This window comes from Cervus canadensis, chromosome 7 (genome assembly GCF_019320065.1).
Source record: "Cervus canadensis isolate Bull #8, Minnesota chromosome 7, ASM1932006v1, whole genome shotgun sequence".
Taxonomy (NCBI): domain Eukaryota; kingdom Metazoa; phylum Chordata; class Mammalia; order Artiodactyla; family Cervidae; genus Cervus; species Cervus canadensis.
The window spans coordinates 8,330,074-8,351,077 of record NC_057392.1 but is presented as its reverse complement, the minus strand read 5'-3'; the positions used below and the strand labels follow the sequence as shown (position 1 = coordinate 8,351,077).

Sequence of the window (21,004 nt, the reverse complement as noted above, 5' to 3'; positions counted from 1 at the left end):
TCTGGGGACTTACCCACTTTTCTGAGTGTCGCTGCTTAATTACAGGTAGGAAGCCAAATATCATTGGTCAATTAGGATTATTTGAGTTATAAATAGAATAGAACACTGAATGAAACTGTCTTCTTAAGCAATAAGAAAATTGTTATCTCATATAACTGTCATCCAGAGGCAACACAGACTTTGGACTAGGTTGACTCAGTGGTTCAACAAGCTATCAAGGGCAAGTTATTGGAAAGTAAAGGTTATCAAGTTTATCAAATGATCAAGGAAGAGTTTTCCCTCTGTTCTGCTGTAAACATAGTAAGTTTCAAATTAAAATGAAAGTGCTGGTTCAGATGTCTACCAGGAGCAATCAGGACCACATGCTTCCTTTTCCATCTGAAATCTTTACTTCTGATTTTTTGAGCCAATTAGGTCACTTAGGCACATACTCTGCCTCCAATCAGTAACTGCCCGGCAAACTTACAGATGATTTAAGCCTGAGTTCCAGAAGGGAGAGGAGTTAGCCTAATTGGAGTTAGCAGTGGGATGGGTGATCCTTGAGTCACATGGGTTGTAAGGCGGAAGCATGGCTACGTGGGTAAAACTGGAGTCCTATAAGGATCGAGAGGAAACTGGACACTAGAAGGAGGATCACCAGTATCCTTCACAATTTTCAAAGCACAAAAAGACTGATTATTTTCTAATTACTAACAATAACAACCCCTCTCTATTCACTCCTGGATTTTGTATGTAGCAAGTAGAGGGAAGGAAGCTCTATAACATGTGCTCCAAAGGAATTCCTTCTTATGAGCCCGAAGGCCTTTCTAGCTCTTCTGTTTGCCAGCAAAGGAGAGGACTCTGCACACAAGTTCAGTCTTTAGCTTGGTGTCCTGCTGCGCTGGTCTCAAGAGTCTTCCATGGGCCGCATCTACCCACCAGGGTTCAAATTGCTCGAGCACTCACTTAACATTTGTTCATTTACAGAAACTTATTATGCAACTGTTATGTATTGCACATTCAACTTGATACTGTTATGTATATGGTGGTGAGTAAACCAGATGAAGTTCCTACCCACGTGGAGCTTACAGTATAGTTGGGAAGAGAAATATGGAACAAATACAAATAAGCATGCTATTATAATACCTGCTATGCAGGAAGAGATGAGGGTTATGTGCAGGAGAACTCTCTGAAGAAGTGACATTTAAGCTGAGATCCAAAGCCTGTCTTCATTTCATCCTACTGCTTTCCTCTGTGCTTTGACTTCCCAGTAGAATTTACAGCCTATATTAGCAATTAGATCTATTTTCTAAATTTCTAAACTTCTTAACTGACTCTCAAATTCTCTCCTGGGTATAGAACTATCAGGTGGCTCCCCACAAGGAGGATACCAAAGATGAGTGGCATTTAGTGATGAGTTCTTGAAGATTCTTTGACTTACAAGTCTTTCAGGCTTAGAATCCTTTATTACACTAATACGTTTGGTCTGCACTTCCCCATGAGAATTTGAACTCCTGGGAACACGGATCATACCTTACTAAACTTTTCCAGAACCTAGCTTAGTCCCTGGCACATAGTAGGTGCTCAATACAGTGCTGAATTATCTTGTTAAATTTGAGTCAGATTTGTTCAGCAGCATTCTGCTTCAGTAGCCATTCTCCAGTATGAAAGACAATTAGCAAACAGCTCAGGCAAATGTATTAATAACAAATGCTCAACAATCCATATAGAGCAACAATAGTTGCATGAATTGAGCCCTTAAAACCTTTCAGGCTCTGGTCTAAGCATATTCATTTCTAACCTGTTGACTCTTCACAACTTTAATGTAAGTACTGTTGTCATGTTTACAAATGACCAAATTCAAAAGTAGACGTATAGAAAAATGACTTGCTAAAGTCACACTGCTATTATAGTATATGGCAGATCCAGGATCTGAAACCAACATTCAGGCTCCATTAACCACTTCATTAACCAGTTGACCATACCACTTCTCACGACGGGCATCTACTCTACCATGAGATTGGTGTATGTGCTTATTCCAACTTGCAGTTATTTCATCTGTCTGTTTATTAGTTATCTATTGATGCATAACAAATTACCCCTATTCATAGCAGCTTAAAGCAAACATTTATCTCAAAGTTTCTGTGGGTCAGGACAGAAGGAATAGCTTAACTGGAAGGTCTAGACAGAATCTTTCATGAGATGAAGGTGCAGTCAACGCATTGGCCAGGACTGCAGTCATCTCAAGGTTCAAGTGGACTAAAGGATCCATTTCCAAACTCACTTGTGTGGTTGTCGGCTGGCCTCAGTTTGTTCCTTGTTAAGTGGGCCTCTCCACAGGCTGCCTGAGTGTCCACATACATGACGGCTTCCCACAGAGGAAGTGATGAAGAGAATGAGTGAGCACCTAAGACAGAAGTTGGTGTCTTTTTCATAGCCTGATCTTGGATGTGACATAGCATCACTTCTGCTGTATGCTACTGATCGCACAAACTAAACTTGCTGAAATGTGCATGAGCATAATACAAGGATGTGAACATTAGGAGTAAGGGTCTTTGGGAGACCTCTTGGAGGAAATCTACCTCAGTCATTTTTGTGACTGACTTCTCCTTTAGAACGTAAACTTCATGAGTAAGGAAAAGCCATCGGTGCTTCTCATTGCTATATCCCCTCACATGGTGACCTGCCATATAACAGACTGTCAATAAATCCTAAATAAATGTAATGATGATGGTGATATTGTTATCAAATTAAGTTGTATGGACCACACTCAGCCCTAGCCTGGCCTGCGCTCTCTGCATCAGCCAGAAAGGGTTCTTTTTCCCTTTGAGCCTGAATGAACAGGAAAACCAAATCTGAGATAGACTTAGCACAAGCTTTATTCAGTGGTCAAAGAATAGAGAAGTGGGACCTAAGTTCACAGATGAACTTCTTGCCTACCTGGTAAGAGACATTTAATTTTAACGAATAAAGACAAAAGGAAGAGGGGTGAGGCTACTGATGGGGAGGCCTATGAATTAGTCTGCCAGGGAAAGGGCAGGGCTTTTTCCAAGGGAGTAGGGTGCCACCCCGTTTTTATCGTTTTTGGTCCTTAATGTCCAGTCATGGCAGCTGATAGGTGTGTCATTTAATATGTGTCATTTAAATGACACATAATATGTGTTATTTAACTATATGTAGTTAAATCAATGCATAATGAGACTCAGGGTCTGTTGTAGGTCAGATTCGTCACCATCTTGGTCCCAGCTGGTTCCATCTGGCTTTTTTTAAGATTTTTTTTTTTTTTTATGTAGACCATTTTTAAAACCTTTATTGAATTTGTTACAATACTGCTTTTGGTTTTTTAGTCACAAGGCATGTGGGATCTTAGGTCCACAGCCAGGGATTGAACTGGGGCCCCCAGCATTGGAAAGCAAAGATTTAATCACTGGACACCAAGGAAGTCCCCATCTGGTTTTTTCGTTTATAGATTCCTTTCTTATTTCTGAACCTTTTAACTTGAAGATTTAGGTTAACTCCTGCTAAAGGCAAGGGCTGGAGGGTTGAGCAAAGACATAGAGCAGCTCTAGCAACAATATGAATACCAAAGTATGAGCTTCCTATAATCCCATCTTCAGTTCAGTTCAGTCGCTCAGTCGTGTCCGACTCTTTGCGACCCCATGAATCGCAGCACGCCAGGCCTCCCTGTCCATCACAAACTCCCGGAGTTTACTCAAACACGTGTCCGTCGAGTCGATGATGCCATCCAGCCATCTCATCCTCTGTTGTCCCCTTCTCCCGCCCCCAATCCCTCCCAGCATCAGGGTCTTTTCCAATGAGTCAACTCTTCAGTTCATTTCAGTTCAGTTCAGTTCAGTCGCTCAGTCGTGTCCGACTCTTTGCGACCCCATGAATCGCAGCACGCCAGGCCTCCCTGTCCATCACAAACTCCCTGAGTTTACTCAAACACATGTCCGTCAAGTCAATGATGCCATCCAGCCATCTCATCCTCTGTCATCCCCTTCTCCTCCTGGCCCCAATCCCTCCCAGCATCAGGGTCTTTTCCAAAGGGTCAACTCTTCGCATGAGGTGGCCAAAGTACTGGAGTTTCAGCTTCAGCATCAGTCCTTCCAGTGAACACCCAGGACTGATCTCCTTTAGGATGGACTGGTTGGATCTCCTTGCAGTCCAAGTCAACTCTTACTCTCAGATTCCCAGTTGGCACTTATAGTACCATGTATATAATTTTTAAAAGCAGAACTATATCATGGCCATGAGTATTAACTCATGTATACTTGCTATTATATACACTGTAAACAGTGACTGAAGTCATGAAATTAAAAGATGCTTGCTCCTTGGAAGGCAAGCTATGCCAAGCTCAGACTGCATATTAAAAAGCAAAGACACCACTTTGCTGGCAAACGTCCCTAGAGTCAGAGCTATGGTTTTTCCAGTAGTCACGTACAATGTGAGAGTTGGACCATAAAGAAGGCTGAGTGCCGAAGAATTGATGCTTTCAAATGGTGGTGCTGGAGGAGACTCTTGAGAGTTCTTTGGACTGCAAGGAGATCAAACCAGTCAATCCTAAAGGAAATCAACACTGAATATAGATTGGAAGGTCTGATGCTGAAGCTTCAGTACTTTGGTCACCTGATATGAAGAGCCAATTTCTTGGAAAAGACCCTGATGCTGGGAAAGACTGAAGGCAAAGGGAGAAGCAGCCAGGAGAGGATGAGATGGTTAGATAACATCACTGTTTCAATGGAAATGAATTTGACCAAATTCTGGGAGATAGAAATAAAATAGGACAGTTATACAGTTAGTTTTAGAAGTTCCAATAGGGGACTACAGATAGAGAAGGAAACCTAGTAAACTTTGGGAGGTCACTGTAAGTTAATGATCACTCAAGAAAGCTACTGGAACATTGTTCAACAAAGCAGGCTTGTTGGTTGTTGTTTAGTCATGAAGTTGTGTCTGACTCTTTGCCACTCCATGGACTGCAGCAGGCAGTCCTTCCTGCTTCCCTGTCCTTCACTATCTCCCTGAGTTTGCTCAAACTCATGTCCATTGAGTTGGTGATGACATCCAACCATCTCATCCTCTGTCATCCCCTTCTCTGGCCCTCAATTCTTCTTAGCATCAGTGTCCTCTCCAATGAGTCAGTTCTTTGCATGAGACGGCCAAAATACTGGAGCTTCAGCTTTAGCATCACTCCCTCCAATGAATATGCAGGATTGATTTCCTTTAAGATTGACTGGTTTGATCTCCTTGCAGTCCAAGGAACTCTCAAGAGTCTTCTCCAGCACCACAATTTGAAGCATCAGTTCTTCAGTGCTCAGCCTTGTTCATGGTCCAAATCTCATATCCATACATGACTACTGGAAAAACTATACCTTTGACTATATGGACCTTTGTAAGCAAAGTGACGCCTCTGCTTTTTGATACAGTGTCTAAGGTTTATCATAGCTTTCCTTCCAAGGAGCAAGCTTTTTTAAATTTCATGGCTGCAGTCACTTTCCGCAGTGATTTTGGAACACAAGTAAATAAAATGGGCTACTGTTTCCACTTTTCCCCCATATATTTGCCATGAAGTGACTGATTGGATGCCATGATCTTAGTTTTATGAATGTTGAGTTTCAATCCAGCTTTTTCAATCTCCTCTTTCACGCTTATCAAGAGGCTCTTTGGTTCCTCTTTGCTTTCTGCCATTAGAGTGGTATCATCAGCATATCTGAGGTTGTTATTTCTCCTGGCAATCTTGATTCCAGCTTGTGATTCATCCAGCCCTGCCTCTCACATGATATACTCTGCATGTAAGTTAAATAATCAGGGTGACAATATACAGCCTTGAAGTACTCCTTTCCTGCTTTTGAACCAGTCCATTGTTCCATGTCCAGTTCTAACCATTGCTTCTTGACCTGCATACAGGTTTCTCAGGAGGCAGGTAAGGTGGTCTGCTATTCCCATCTCTTCTAAGAATTTTCCACAGTTTGCTGTGATTCACACAGTCAAAGGCTTTATAGCAGTTAATGAAGCAGATGTTTTTCTGAAATTCCCTTTCTTTTACTATGATCCAATAGATGTTGGCAATTTGACTCACTTAACTAAAAACCACTTCAGTATTCTTGCCTTGAGAACTCCATAATAGTATGAAAAGGCAAAAAGATAGAACACTGAAAAATGAACTCCCCAGGTCAGTAGGTGCCCAGTATGCTACGGGACGTCAGTGGAGAGATAACTCCAGAAAGAATGAAGAGACAGAGCCAAAGAAAAACAACACCCAGTTGTGGATGGGACTGGTGATAGAAGCAACATCCAATGCTGTAAAGAGCAATATTGCATAGGAACCTAGAATGTTAGGTCCATGAATCAAGGCAAATAGGAAGTGGTCAAACAGGAGATGGCAAGAGTGAGCATCGACATTTTAGGAATCAGCGAACTAAAATGTACTAGAATGGGTGAATTTAACTCAGATGACTGCTATATCTACTACTGTGGGCAAGAATCCCTTAGAAGAAATGGAGTAGCGATCATAGTCAACAAAAGAGCCCAAAAAGCAGTACTTGGATGCAATCTCAAAAATGACAGAATGATCTCTGTTCGTTTCCAAGGCAAACCATTTAGTATCACAGTAATCCAAGTCTATGCCCCAACCAGTAATGCTGAAGAAGCTGAAGTTAAATGGTTCTATGAAGACCTACAAGACCTTCAAGAACTAACACCCAAAAAAGATGTCCTTTTCATTATATGGGACTGGAATGCAAAAGTAGGAAGTCAAGAAACACCTGGAGCAACAGGCAAATTTGGCCTTGGAGTACAGAATAAAGCAGGGCAAAGGCTAACAGAGTTTTGCTTTATTGACTGTGCCAAAGCCTTTGACTGTGTGGATCACAATAAACCGTGGAAAATTCTGAAAGAGATAGGAATACCAGACCACCTGACCTGCCTCTTGAGAAACCTGTATGCAGGTCAGGAAGCACCAGTTAGAACTGGACATGGAACAACATACTGGTTCCAAATCAGGAAAGGAGTCTGTCAAGGTTGTATATTGTCACCCTGCTTATTTAACTTATATGCAGAGTACATCATGAGAAATGCTGGACTGGATAAAGCACAAGCTGGAATCAAGATTGCCAGGAGAAATATCAATAGCCTGAGATATGCAGATGACATCACCCTTATGGCAGAAAGTGAAGAAAAACTAAAGAGCCTCTTGATGAAAGTGAAAGAGGAAAGTGAAAAAAATGGCTTAAAACTCAACATTCAGAAAACTAAGATCATGGCATCTGGTCCCATCACTTCATGGCAAATAGATGGGGAAACAGTGAAAACAGTGGCAGACTTTATTTTGGGGGCCTCCAAAATCACTGCAGATGGTGACTGCAGCCATGAAATGAAAAGACACTTGCTCCTTGGAAGAAAAGTTATGACTAACCTAGACAGCATATTAAAGAGCAGAGACATTACTTTGCTGACAGAGTTCCAGCTAGTCAAAGGTATGGGTTTTCCAGTAGTCACGTATGGATGTGAGAGTTGAACTATAAGGAAAGCTGAGTGCCGAAGAATTGATGCTTTTGAACTGTGGTGTTGGAGAAGACTCTTGAGAGTTCCTTGGAATGCAAGGAGATCCAACCAGTCCATCCTAAAGGAAATCAGTCCTGAATATTCATTGGAAGGACTGATGCTGAAGCTGAAACTCCAATACTTTGGCCACCTGATATGAAGAAGTGACTCATTTGAAAAGACCCTGAGGCTGGGAAAGATCGAAGGCAGGAGAAGGGGATGACAGAGGATGAGATGGTTGGATGGCATCACCAACTCAATGGACATGAGTATGAGTGAACTCTGGGAGTTAGTGATGGACAGGAAGGCCTGGCATGCTGCAGTCCATGGGGTTGCAACGAGTTGAACATGATTCAGCAACTGAACAACAACAAATATAATTTGTTGCATCCTATATTAATAAATCTACTTCTTGCCTATCACTTTGCCTCTCGCTGAATTACTGCACTGAGACACAAAGAACTTGAGCCTTAGGAAGTTCAGGCACCAGGTGAGGGATTCTAAATAAAAGATCATGGGTTCGAGTCCCAAGTTGGGTTTTGGTGCTGTTTGAGTCCCAGTCACGTGGGTTAGGGTCCCAAACTGGGTTTTGGCTGGGTTTGAGTCCTGGCATCATGGGCTAGAGTCCCAAACTGGGCTTTGGATGGGCTCAAGTCCTGGCTTCATGGGTTCAGTTTCCAAACTACATTTTGGCTGGGATTGAGTCCCAACATATAGATTCAAGTCCCCATCTTAGATAAACGGATTCAAGAGGAGCCTGGCATGCTAAAGTCTCTGGGGTTGCAAAGAGTTGAACATGATTCAGCAACTGAACAACAACAAATATAATTTCTCTATATAACTATGGAAGGTGGAGTTCAAAGCAAATATAGCAAATTCATGAAAATGTTGAAAAAAAAAGAAAATGTTGGCCTTTGGGGAGGAGAAGAAAGTAAAGGTATTAGGGTTAAAAGTCAAATACCAATTTATCTTCAATATTTCCTTCTACTAGTGAAAAAGGAGGGAAGGGGGAAGGGCACAACCTCTAAAAAATGACACAGCCATCAGTTCAGTTCAGTTCAGTCGGTCAGTCATGTCTGACCCTTTGCGACTGCATGAATCGCAGCAAGCCAGGCCTCCCTGTCCATCACCAACTCCCGGAGTTTACTCAAACTCATGTCCATCAAGTCAGTGATGCCATCCAGCCATCTCATCCTCTGTCGTCCCCTTCTCCTCCTGCCCCCAATCCCTCCCAGAAACAGGGTCTTTTCCAATGAGTCACCTCTTTGCATGAGGTGGCCAAAGTATTAGAATTTCAGCTTCAGCATCAGTCCTTCCAATGAAAACCCAGGACTGATCTCCTTTAGGATGGACTGGTTGGATCTCCTTGCAGTCCAAGGGACTCTCAAGAGTCTTCTCCAACACCACAGTTCAAAAGCATCAATTTTTCAGTGCTCAGCTTTCTTCACAGTCCAACTCTCACATCCATACATGACCACTGGAAAAACCATAGCCTTGACTAGATGGACCTATGTTGGCAATGTAATGTCTCTGCTTTTTAATGTGCTATCTAAGTTGGTCATAACTTTCCTTCCAAGGAGAAAGCGTCTTTTAATTTCATGGCTGCAGTCACCATCTGCAGTGATCTTGGAGCCCAAAAACATAAAGTCTGACACTGCTTCCACTGTTTCCCCATCTATTTCCCATGAAGTGATGGGACCAGATGCCATGATCTTAGTTTTCTGAATGTTGAGCTTTAAGCCAACTTTTTTACTCTCCTCTTTCACTTTCATCAAGAGGCTTTCTAGTTCCTCTTCACTTTCTGCCATAAGGGTGGTGTCATCTGCATATCTGAGGTTATTGATATTTCTCCCAGCAAACTTGATTCCAGCTTGTGCTTCTTCCAGCCCAGCATTTCTCATGATATAGCCATAGGACATGATAAAAACTGGCTAGGGCCAACTAGCTCCAAGATGGTGGAAGATTCGACTTCCAATAGACCTTAAGCCTCACTATACACTGATTCTATTCATTACCTAAATGACACGCTCAACAGCACCATGAGTTCCAAGCTAATCATAAAATACCAAAAAGTAGGCAGTGCCCAATTCCTGGAAATCTTCACTCCTTCCCTGAAACAGTTGAAATAATCCTCTCACTCATTAGCCTATGAAATTACCCAGATAAAAACTAATCACACCATATTTCAGAGATTGTCATCTTCTGAGATTGCCCACACTCTATCTGTGGAGTGTTTCTGTCCAGATAAATTCACTTCTTATCTATCACTTTGCCTCTCACTTAATTCTTTCTACATCAAAAACCTGAGCTTCATTACATCCTGAGATCCAGTGTGTGATCTAAATTAAAAAGCCACGGGTTCAAGATCCAACCTGAGTTGCACAGATTCATTGGGATGTTTTATTGAGCCAATAAGAATGGGCAATGCTGGTGGTGGGAATATGAGCATTTTTCTCTGTACTTTACCATATTTTTAAGATTTCTCAAAGTAAACTAGATGCAGATTTTTGTCTTAAAAAATTGAAACACAAGCCTTGCAATGCTCCTTAGACACTTTAAAGGTGTCTTCCTTTGGTTCTTTGGTCTAAGGAAGGGTGAATCTACAAACCCCACTCTCCAGATGACTCAGACAAAAATCTATTTTCTCCTAAAACTGTCCAATTTTTCTGGTTTGAAGTTTATCAATCCATCTTGGTTTGATCCTTCTCCACTTTCCGTGTTTTGTGTAGGTAGAGCCAGAGGCTCTTTGCGCTGAAGGAGAGAGGCCCAAGCAGCAGCAGCCTGGCTGGCAGCAGGAGACCGGTTACTGGCACTGGTGCTGACGCACAATCCTCTGAGTCCAGAATCCTGGGCTCTGGGCTCATTTGAAAGTCTCTGGTGCAGCTTGCATGAACACATAGCCAATAGTCATGCTGGACCGATACTGGAAGGGCACATGCAAAGTTTTAAACCTGTAGGTATCAGGTGATGTAACCTTTCCCTTTAATTTTGATGTCCATTCTTGCTGTTTAAGAAGTAATTTCAGAAAATCCATTAGTTCATTAACAATTCCCTTGTCCTTTTCCAAAGGAGGCCCAATGAAAACATGGACTATTATGAATGAAAGCGGTTTTAGGTGCTCTCTTAAAATAAATCACTGATGTCTATGGGTGGGCTGGTGAGAGGAAGTTTGAGAGGTTAGAGCAAGCAACATCCAGGCTTTTCTCGGGAAACAAGAAAACAATCTCAGAGTGGAAATAAAGTCAAAAGCAGGATCACCAGCTGAGTATGTTTCACGCTCAGGTCAATACCTTTCACGGTGTTTTGTTCACACTTTCTTTTCGTAACAATCCTCTTTGATAACAAGTGACCATGCCTACCTCCAGTGTGCTGGGCCCAGGGAATAAGTAGGTAGAAAATACAGCCTAAACTGGCATGTTCCTTAATTCCAGATATCCCAGAAACTATACCCAAAAAGGAAACATTGGCGCAGAATAAGCCAGTGGCAAAATCAGACTGCCTCACCTATTCAGGGGACAGACTTGAATGCACTTCATGAGTGGGCTGAACCCCTCTGCACTCTGGGGCCCTTAGGCAGAGGGGCTCCCCAGACCCCTAAGACAGGATCTATATTCAAGCACAATACTTTTCTAACAGCAGACTCTGATAATATGACCTTTGAAAATTCTACAGGCTGGCTTCATGTGCTGGCCCTGCAACTTCTGTAGGCCTTTGAGTCTATGTAAAATGGGAATAACTACTGGACTGTTGTGAGAACTACAGGCAATAATATACAAGGCACAAAGCAAGCATTCAATAAATTATACCTTATTCGTCTTGTAAAAGATATTCTGATTCCCAAAGTTTTACAAGAAAATATGACCCTTCATTAAACAATATTTTTGAGCTACTGCCCAACCAGGGTTTCCTGGCCCTAACCCAACAATTCACAAGTGTTTCTCAGAAGATCTAAGGACAAGAAAAAGGAATTAGGGATGCATCTTCATCTATTTCTGGAAATTTCCACTCTGGGGCCTTTTGCCTTCTCCCCTATCTCCCTGGTTCATTCTTTCAATCATCATTTATTGAAAAGTCTCTATTCAAGACACCGGTGCAGAAGAAGATGCAAATATGAAAAGTCTTTGTCTCCAGGGAGCTTTCAATACAGGGTAGCAAACAAGAAATCAGTGTTAAGCAGAATCCCTGTAACATAATTTCCTTGGGAATTCAGTTCATTACTTCGCAGACTAGTTAACTGAATCAACAGATTGTTCTTGATTGTTTCTCAACTGCTGTTCTCTCACAGACTTGCTCAGCATCCTCACTACCAATCCCATAGGTGAAACAATCCTTCTTTACATTAACATCAAGCTGAGGGAAGAAACTGGGACCTGCATGTCCCTTTGCCCTCAAATCTTCAGAGCCCCCAGAGAACCCTTTCACATGTTTATTTTGCTGCTGAATCCATTTTCCCCAGGGACCACTCACTGCTCTTTTCAGATGGCTCACTCAACCATCCTCTCCTCTGCAGTGATTGCTGTCTCTTCCTTAACGAAAATCAAGGCCACCTGAAACATTACTCAGGTCTACTCTTCATTCAGTCAACAACACTTATCAGAGCATAGTAGGAGCCTGCACTGTGCAGATGTGGGAGCTGCTACAGTGAGAACCAAGCGGCCATGGTCCTTGACCTCACAGACCTCAGCCTACCATTAAGCTGCCAGGGAGCCGCGCTCAGTCGCTTCAGTCGTGTCCAACTCTTTGCGACCCTGTTGGGGTCCTTTAATGGACCGGAACCTTGTCCTTGAAAAAGAAATGCAGCTTAGCAACTGTTGAATCTCACTGTTCAGTGTGTTAAAGAGGATGACTACACTTCCAAGACAGACCTGAAAAGAAGGCAAACATTCCACATTTCTGATATTCTTAAGAACAAATAATCCATTTGGGAAATGGTGTCTTTTTTTTTTTTTTATGCCGTTTTCGCCCTGCTTTAAGAATCCTACAGATTGGGAACAGAAATAAAGCCACACCAACAATAGTTATAGGCTTAAAGAATACATTACACCAGAATCTAGTAAAGTTTGCTCTGGACAAGGAAGACAAAAGTGTTCCTGTGTATTTTCTCTTATTTAATTTTTTATTTGCAGTTATAGTGTGTAATGTGTTTGTCCAATCATGTCTTGTGTTTGTGGACTATAAGGAATGTCTGCAATCTGTTTAATAGAGAATGAATGTAAAAACTGTTTGAACTGCTTAGAAATATAGGCAGAGTCATTGTCTGTTTTTATAGAATTAGGTGTTCTCATTATCGTGAAGTAAGTTGATAGGTGGGTTATAACATGTTGTGTAGTCTTACCTTAGAGAGGTGTTGCCCCTAGAAAAGAAGAATTTGTGTTGATCGAGACATGTAAGAAGGAAGAGGAAGAAAGTTCAGGACAATGAGTTACATCAATTTGCCATAAAATTTTCTTTCATTTGTCATAAGCCTTTTTAAAATTCCAGCACTAAATATCTTTAGAAGTTAAAAGGCCAAAACAAAGTATGATAGCACAATAAACAAATGCAATGTTTATTTCAAATAAACACATCATACTTTGTGGTTTTCATTGTGATCCACCCAAGCACCTCAACTGCATTTTCTAATATATTTGCAGTCTGAATGTATCTGCTGACCAAAGTTAATTCTGTTAAATATTGTTCTCCCAGAATTTTTCTCTTGTTTCCAATTTGGTTTAATTTGGAGAAAGAACATTTGCTGTAGCTAGAACGACAATGAAAAACTAGTCTAGTAAAGCTTATGTAAATACCACTTTATTCTATAATAAATGTTTCAACAAGAAAATATTTTTGTATTCATCATTTTATTTGCCATTTCTTATATCTTTCTATTAAAAGCATATATTTTACTTTTCTATAGCAACCATGAAATGTCTTGTATGTTAGCATTTTATAGACCATTGAACATATTTCTCAAATCATATTATATTATATATATATCCATTCCTATATAAATATATATTTATATTCATTAACAGCTCAAAATCTCTTCAGCTCTTCTGCAAGAAAAACCCCTTTTAAGAGTAAGCCAATGTTCAGCAATTTTAATGCTTCAAAATCCTACTTCATTTGGAAATGACCCAGCCATTCAACAAACTTCTACTACTTAGTTCAGCACAACTCCAGAAACCTAAGTCACTCTAATCCCAAGAGACCACTTCAGATTATAGATAATATATCATTTTACCAAAAATAAAATTATTTTTAATAGAGCTTATCTAAAAGTTTTCATCTCATCTATATATTTGTGTATATATATATATAAAGAGTTACCTTTTTGTTGACAAACTTAGTTTACCTTAAACCAAGGCATAATAAAAGTATTATATAATGTTGATGACTCAAGACATGTCCAAACTAGATTAACAAATAATTATATTTAAATCACATTCACATTTAAATAAACATTATACCCAACATTGAACACCCTTCAGTTCATGTAAAGCTGAATCCAAATAGAGCTCATTAACTCTACACTATCCAAAAACAAAGACATACATTGAGACATAGATAATTTTAGATACATAGGCATAGTTCTCCACTTGAAATTTAAAATATCCTTTTGTTTTATTTATTTATTTTGAGCTCCACCAATTTGTTAATGGCTGGAGTCCTAGATAGAGTGGGCTGTGTATCCCAAGGACATGATAAGAGTTAACTTAAGGTTTTTTCTTAGGCCTATTTTTGTTTCCCAGGCAGAACTGGAGCTCCAAAAAAATATATATATATATATATATTTTAACAAGTTAACCTTTTCCTAACTGCACGTGCAAGAAGAACCGGTTTTGCAATTTCAAAAAAGATTTTATTTTCATCAGTTTTCTCTGGAGTCTAAAGAATATCATAGCCATTCAGTGTCAAAAATATAATTTCTCCTTTTTGTAGCTATGGTATATTATTAATGATATATGCATGAGGGAATTGCTGTCACATAGGAAGTAAAGCCTTGGCTACAACATTTTGACAAACACTAGGACTGTTATGGAGACGGCAATGGCACCCTATTTCAGTACTCTTGCCTGGAGAATCCCAGGGACGGGGGAGCCTGGCAGGCTGACATCCATGGGGTCGCATGGAGTAGGACACGACCGAAGTGGCTTAGCAGCAGCAGTAGCAGGACTTTTAAGCATACCTTGAGGTAACATAGTCTACTGAAATCTTTTATGAGGCCCGATATGATTAGGATAAGGGAGAGAGAAAGTGAATCTCTCCCGGTCTAAAGGGTGTAAAGGTATATTTAAAAGGCAATCTTGTGAATCAGTAATAATAATGTGCCAATTTTGAGGAATAGTAATAGGTGATGGGATCTCTGGTTGCAATGCACTCATAGGTTTCATAAAAGAATTAACTTTTCTAAACTCTGTTAAGAGACACCATTTGTTATGTTTCCTTTTTATAACAAAAATAGGAGAGTTCCAAAAAGAGCAAGATTCCTCAATATGTTTCAATTTTAATTGTGTGTTTACAGTTCTTTAGTAGCTTGTAATTTTTCTTTTGTAAGGGGCCATTGCTTTGTCCAAATAGGCTCATAATTTTTCTCAGTTATTTTAATAATTGTTTTGTTTGTTAAATGAGCAGTGGCCCCTAGGAAAAATGTGGAATGTATATCTGAGTTTGCCATTGCATAAGTAAGTCCCTTCCTATTAGATTAAAGGGTACATTTATCACATAAGGTTTTAATGTTGCAGGTTGGCCTTCTGGTCCCTCACATGAGTATATTTGAATACTTTGATAAACTTCTTGTACTTTAGTTTGAGAAATTCCTGCAATTTGGCAAGAGACCTTTTGTACAGGCCAGGATTTGGGCCATAAATGTTTGGAAATAATAGTAATATCAGATCCAGTGTCAAGGAGACCAGAAAATCTTTTACCATTAATTTTGATATTTATATTTGGTCGGGCATACTCAGATACTAATGATGTCCACAAAGATTGTTTTTGATCTGTACTGCCAAACCCACCTGTCCGTACATTATTAGAGGAATTAATAGAAATGTAAGGTAAGAGAAGTAATTGAGCAATTTTGCCCCCATTATTGAATTGCCATAGAATCTGAGATGACATCAGAATTTGAATCTCTCCTTTATAATCTGAATCAATTATTCCAGGGTGAACAGTAATTCCTTTAGAAGTCAGACTAGATCAGCCAAACAAAAGACCAAAAGTTTGTGGGGGCAGGGGTCCAAAAAGTCCAGTAGGCACTCTAGTAGGGACTGCTTGAGGGTAAAGGAAAAAATCATTTAGGGCTGGTATATCGACGGCAGCACTGCCGGATGTTGAGGGTTTGAGGGAAAAGATAGAATTTGCCCCTGTTTTTTGTTGTAGGGGACCTAGAGGGTCCCCTGTTTGGAGATTCCTGGAATAGGTTTTCCATCAATATCAAATTTAAATTTACAACCTTTGGCCCAGTGCATTCCTCTATGGCAGCGAGGGCAAATTTTTGGTATTTTATTAGCCTTCTTAGGGCAGTCCCTTTTTAAATGATTTTCATCTCCACAATTAAAGCATCCTTCATTTCCCTTTCTAAAGGTAGCAGCCATTGCCTCAACCAGCATTTGCATCTTTTGAGTTTCTGATCCTAGATTGCGACAAGCTTTCAAATAATCAATAATAATCCTAGTCTCACAAATTGCAGCTATAGCTCTTTGACATTTCTGATTTGCATTCTCATAAGCAAGTAATTTCTCTAGCTCTTTTTTGGTTTCTTCTCCGATTATAGTACGGGAAATAGCAACTTCTAATCTAGTCTAAAAATTAGCATAACTTTTCATTAGGTTCCAACAAATGAGAGACTTTTGGAGTTGCGACTGTTGGCAGAGGAGAAGCATTTGGAGCAGCCAGGGCAGGGCTAGTAAGAAAATTTTGAGATATTTTGTATTGTTTTAATTGGGCCTTTTGTAAAGTTTAATCATTTAACTTATATTTATGTAATAAGTGTTCTGTCTGTTGCTGAATATTGGAAGGGCTAGAATGTACCCTGAAATGGCAGAATTACAGCTTTAATAAGAGCCCATAGGGGCTAGAGATCAATTGGAATATTTTTTCCTTGTTTGGCTGCTCATTTAACATTTTCTTTGACCTGGAGCCAAATTTCTAAATCAAAACTGCATTTATCAGGAAACTAAGGATTATGTTCAACTACTGCTTGAAGGCAAGCCTCTATTCATTGCCGTGAAGCCAGAAGTCCCTGAAATTTAAACAAATGGTGAAGTAAAGTAGAAAAATAATGGGGCTGGCCAGCCGTTTAACCCATGCCTTAGTACTTACCGACCTCAATAGGTCCCTGAGTCACTCCGCCCGATATGCCACGTACACCAGTGTCCCTGTTCAGGTGCCATTTGTTGGGGTCCTTTAATGGACCAGAACCTTGTGGTACTGAGTCGACGATAAGAAAGTGAAAGAGAGAAAGAGGCTGATATCCCTTGGTTTACGCAGAGGACCAATAAAGTCCTTGACACAGGACTTGCATCGCTCACGAAGGCACCAGGCGCCCTCTCGAGGGGGTCTTAGAAGCCCGGGCAGAAAAGTGAGCACGACGGGTCTCCATGCTCCACAGAGTCAGCCAAAAAAAGAGAGAGAGAGAGTGAAAGAGAGAGAGAGAGAAACAAAAAAGACCCAGGGACCTAAGCTCTGATGAAGTAAAGGTGCTTTAATGATTTTCCTATGAGTATATATAGGCTGTGGTACAAGAAACTTCTTTCGGGAATGATAAAGATCAGAAAACCAAATGTACAGCAACCGTTACCAAGGGAACAAGGGGTAATGTTAGTCACAAGGTCATGACACAATCCATATCTCAAGAAAGGGGAACGAGACTAAGCAGTTTGGTCCTAAAGAGAATGTTTACTAAAGGAGACCCAAGCCTGCCTCACACAATGACCTCAGTCCCTGGGAGCAGCGTGCTGTTCCACTTGAAGAGGGACAAAGGATTCATGAGAGACAGCATGTAGGAATCCTCCCATCAAACATTCCCTGACACGATCCCATGGACTGCAGCCCGCCAGGCTCCTCTGTCCGTGGGTGGGTTGTGGTGCTTCCTCCAGGGGATCTGCCCAACCCAGGTCTCTCTCATTGCTGGCAGATTCTTGACCGCTGAACCGCCGGGGAAACTCTATTATGCTGTACATTCAACAAAGATTACACGAATACTTGCACAACTTGAACAGAACTGAGAATTCCAGGTGTTGCAAGTCTTAGGATAGTTTTTCTTAAGAAATGACATTTGAAGAACAATCTCAATCGCAATGGAGGTTAACTAAGGGAAGAGGCAGGGAGGAGCGCCCAGGCAAAGAGAAGAGCATCTGCAGAGGCCCTGGGCTGAAGGACTTCACATCATTTGAGGATCTATCTAAACGAAGCCAGAGGAGACCGGGGCAACATCATACATGGGGCCTCATGCCCATCCTAACGAGTTTTGATCTTTCTAGGAGTAATCAGCAGCTTTACAGAGTTTCAAGGAGACAATGCCATGATCGGATTTACCTGCCCCGTGCTTCAGAGCAGGCAAGGTCTGGGTTTGCCCACCCGGTTCGCTCCAGCGTCCAGCCAGCGCCCGCTGTCAGCGGGTTCTTACGGAGGCGTCTCAGCGCAAAGCCGGCCGCGCGGACAGCGGCGGGGGTTGGGTCGCCGCGCCGGGGAAGGGCGGGCAGCGGTTGGCGCTGGGCACCTCGGGGACCTGAAGCGCGACAGAGTCGGCGCGCTCGGAGCTCTCGCTTCCGCGGAGGCTGCATCTGGTTCTCGGCGAAGGGCCTAAGAGGTCCAGTCGGCGGAACCCACCGGTCTCTGGGCCCAGAGCCCCCAGAGCCCCACGGCGCCCAGGTGGGGCGGCCCGGCCGGCCCGGAAGCCCCTGCGCGCAGCCCCGGGCGCCCCCCGCCGCCGTGCGGGCGGCCGCCATCTCCCGGCTGCGGCGACGCCGGGGGCGGGCGTGCTGGGCAGTGGGCGGTGTCCTGGCGGCGGTGCGACCCCGCGGCGAGGCCTAGGCCCGCGCGGGAGGTGGGGAGGGCGCTCCGGGCGTCTCGCAGAGACCCGGCCGCTGGCGGGGCGGAGACCCGGCGGGGCGGCGGTTTGCTCCTGCCCGGCCAGGCCCTGGAACCCGCGGCTCCGGCCTCTGCCCGAATATAAATTCATTATTTGTCGCAGTCGGAAAAGTGGAGCCGACGTCACAGGGCAGGAAGCGCAGGAGCCGAACCTTCGCTGCCGGGGAGCACCGGGTTAGCATTAAGGTGTCTTTCCTTCCAGTCCCCTTTTCCCTGCAAAAATGAGCCGGCTGTATTTTTGCAGAGCCTGGATCACAAAGTGCTGCAGCCTGGCTTCTTTGTCTTACCAATACATCCCACGCGTCTGCGCGCGCTGATGTTTGTCTCCATCCTTTTTATTGGCCGCGAGCGGATGCTTTGGTGCCAGGTTTTCCGCGCCTGACCAGGGCTGGACGCTTGCTGAGTGACAGGACTGTGATTCACTCCACGGATTATCTGCACGATGGTGAACATACGGGTGGTTTTCACCAAAAACGATTCGTTGAGCACTGTTCCCTCTGGTTTTTTTTATTGTGTAGAGAGGCTTGCGGTACCCATTGCAAAATGCTCCTTGGAAAAGTTATTCGTGTGTTTTGTGCCTCACATTTGGGAACACCTGGCTCAGAGAGCTAACTGACAGACTTTGCTGGAGGTCCCAGTGCTGATCCTTCGTTAAGTTTGACGTGCCTTGTGCAATAGCTGGTCTTACCTAGAGCTCTGCTGAAAAGAAACTGAATACCTTAGTAATTTTTAAAACCGACTTAGGTTTAGCTTGGATAAAGCATTACAGTCCCCAGTACGATTAAATCTAAGTTAAAGCAAAATTCAGGCTGGGATTAGATAGATAGTGGAAACGTTTTAAAGCCCTACTCTGAAACATGGATGTTGAGTTGCTAGGAGAGGGATTTTAAATGATTATGCTGAGGGCTGTGTCTCTAGAGACTCAAGAAACTTGCCGTGAAGACATGTAAACTTTGAAGTAAGTGACATTGTCCTTATTAGTGAAAATAAATGGAATTTGTTTTTCCATCCTTTTTACTTACATTTTAAAAGCTGTATGCTGAAATAGAGGGAATTTGGCTTTGTAATGATCATTTTCCAGTTTGATCTCCTTGAGATCAAAACTGATATTTTAAATGTATGTATAAGTTTAAAATGACAATGGATGAATTCCTTTCTCTCAAGTTTTAAAGCATAGGCTTCCCTGGTCTTCCCACCCATTTGGCAGGATTCTTTCTCTGGGGGCCTTTTCTGGTTCTTTGTTGTTGTTTAGTCCCTGAGTCGTGTCTGACTCAATTTTGAGACTTAGCCCGCCAGGCTTCTCTGTCCAAGGATTTTCCAGGCAAGAATACTGGAGTGGGTTGCCATTTCCTTCTCCAGGTGATCTTCTGGATCCTTCTCCAGGTGATCCTTCCCCAGGTGATAGATGCTGGGGATTTATAGAACAGCACCACCCCCACCCCACCCCCTACACCCCCATTTCCTGCGTTTGCAGACAGATTCTTTACCTCTGAGCCACCTGGGTAGCCCTGTTCTGTTTACGCTTCCCTTTCCAAGGACAGTCCCATGGCTGTGCTGTAATCATCTTTTGTCTCTACAGAGTGTCCCACTCTGAGCTTAGTGCCTGGCATATGAGTGACTGATGACAGCTACCTTGGCGGATGAATTTAGAATATGACCTGAATTTAGAATATGACAATAGCTTAGGCATTTGTGTGACAGGTGAATTTATTATTCAAATGAGTAAGGTAGAAACCCGGGACATGTACAGCTGTGATCATCTCTTGGTCATAAGGGAAATCATATTCCAAGAAACGCTACTGGCAGGACACCCGGGTTGTTTTTTTTTTTTTAAATAATTTTGTTGAGATATAATTCATATACCATACAATTCACCCATATAAAGGATACAATTCAGTGGGTTTTTTTGTGTGTATAGCAGTATTAATTTTTAAAAGTTGTGATCAATATATATGACATAAAAATTGCCATTTAAAAATGTCCAGTTCAGTGACTTAAGTGAACATCAAGTTCATTTATGATGTACAGCCATCACCACTATTTCCAAAAGATTTTCAACACCTTCAACTGATACTCCCTAAGTAAATGTTGAATGTATGAATGAATGTTGATAGTAGAGAGAAGAATATTTTATGTGACCTTGATTTCTAACCTCTCATCTAATTTGTTGTGTTATCTTTTATGCTTTATATGAAATATAATTAAGAGGATACTAAGCCTTATCTTAGTGTGGTAATATTTGAAATTCCTTAAAGTGAAAAACTGGGCAGTTCTTTCAAGTCTGTTGAATTACTGAACTTTCTAGAGTCTCTAAAAGTTGTAGAGCAAAATCTAAGTGATATCCCAAACTCTACTCTGATTTATGAAAGATACGTACCCTAGGTTATATTATGCTATTTAGCTTACTTTA

The 21,004-nt window shown here is 41.9% G+C and overlaps 2 protein-coding genes across 5 annotated transcripts in view; one reads left to right on the top strand and one right to left on the bottom strand.

The window, feature by feature from the left end:
• The window catches only part of CEP70 (centrosomal protein 70), a 242,652-nt gene that overhangs the window by 79,003 nt on the left and 142,645 nt on the right, over nucleotides 1–21,004 (bottom strand). Inside the window, exon 1 of one of the 2 annotated variants that reach the window (XM_043474278.1) lies at nucleotides 18,040–18,199. The exons of the other annotated variant lie outside the window; for it this stretch is intronic. The gene's annotated coding sequence lies outside the window, so the exon portion shown is untranslated. Of the gene's footprint in view, nucleotides 1–18,039; nucleotides 18,200–21,004 lie in introns of those variants that run through there. 2 annotated transcript variants of the gene reach the window in all.
• The window catches only part of FAIM (Fas apoptotic inhibitory molecule), a 173,781-nt gene continuing 171,000 nt past the window's right edge, over nucleotides 18,224–21,004 (top strand). The window contains exon 1 of one of the 3 annotated variants that reach the window (XM_043474286.1): nucleotides 18,224–18,375. The gene's annotated coding sequence lies outside the window, so the exon portion shown is untranslated. Of the gene's footprint in view, nucleotides 18,376–18,630; nucleotides 18,769–21,004 lie in introns of those variants that run through there. The other 2 variants (XM_043474287.1, XM_043474288.1) reach the window with 2 other exon arrangements.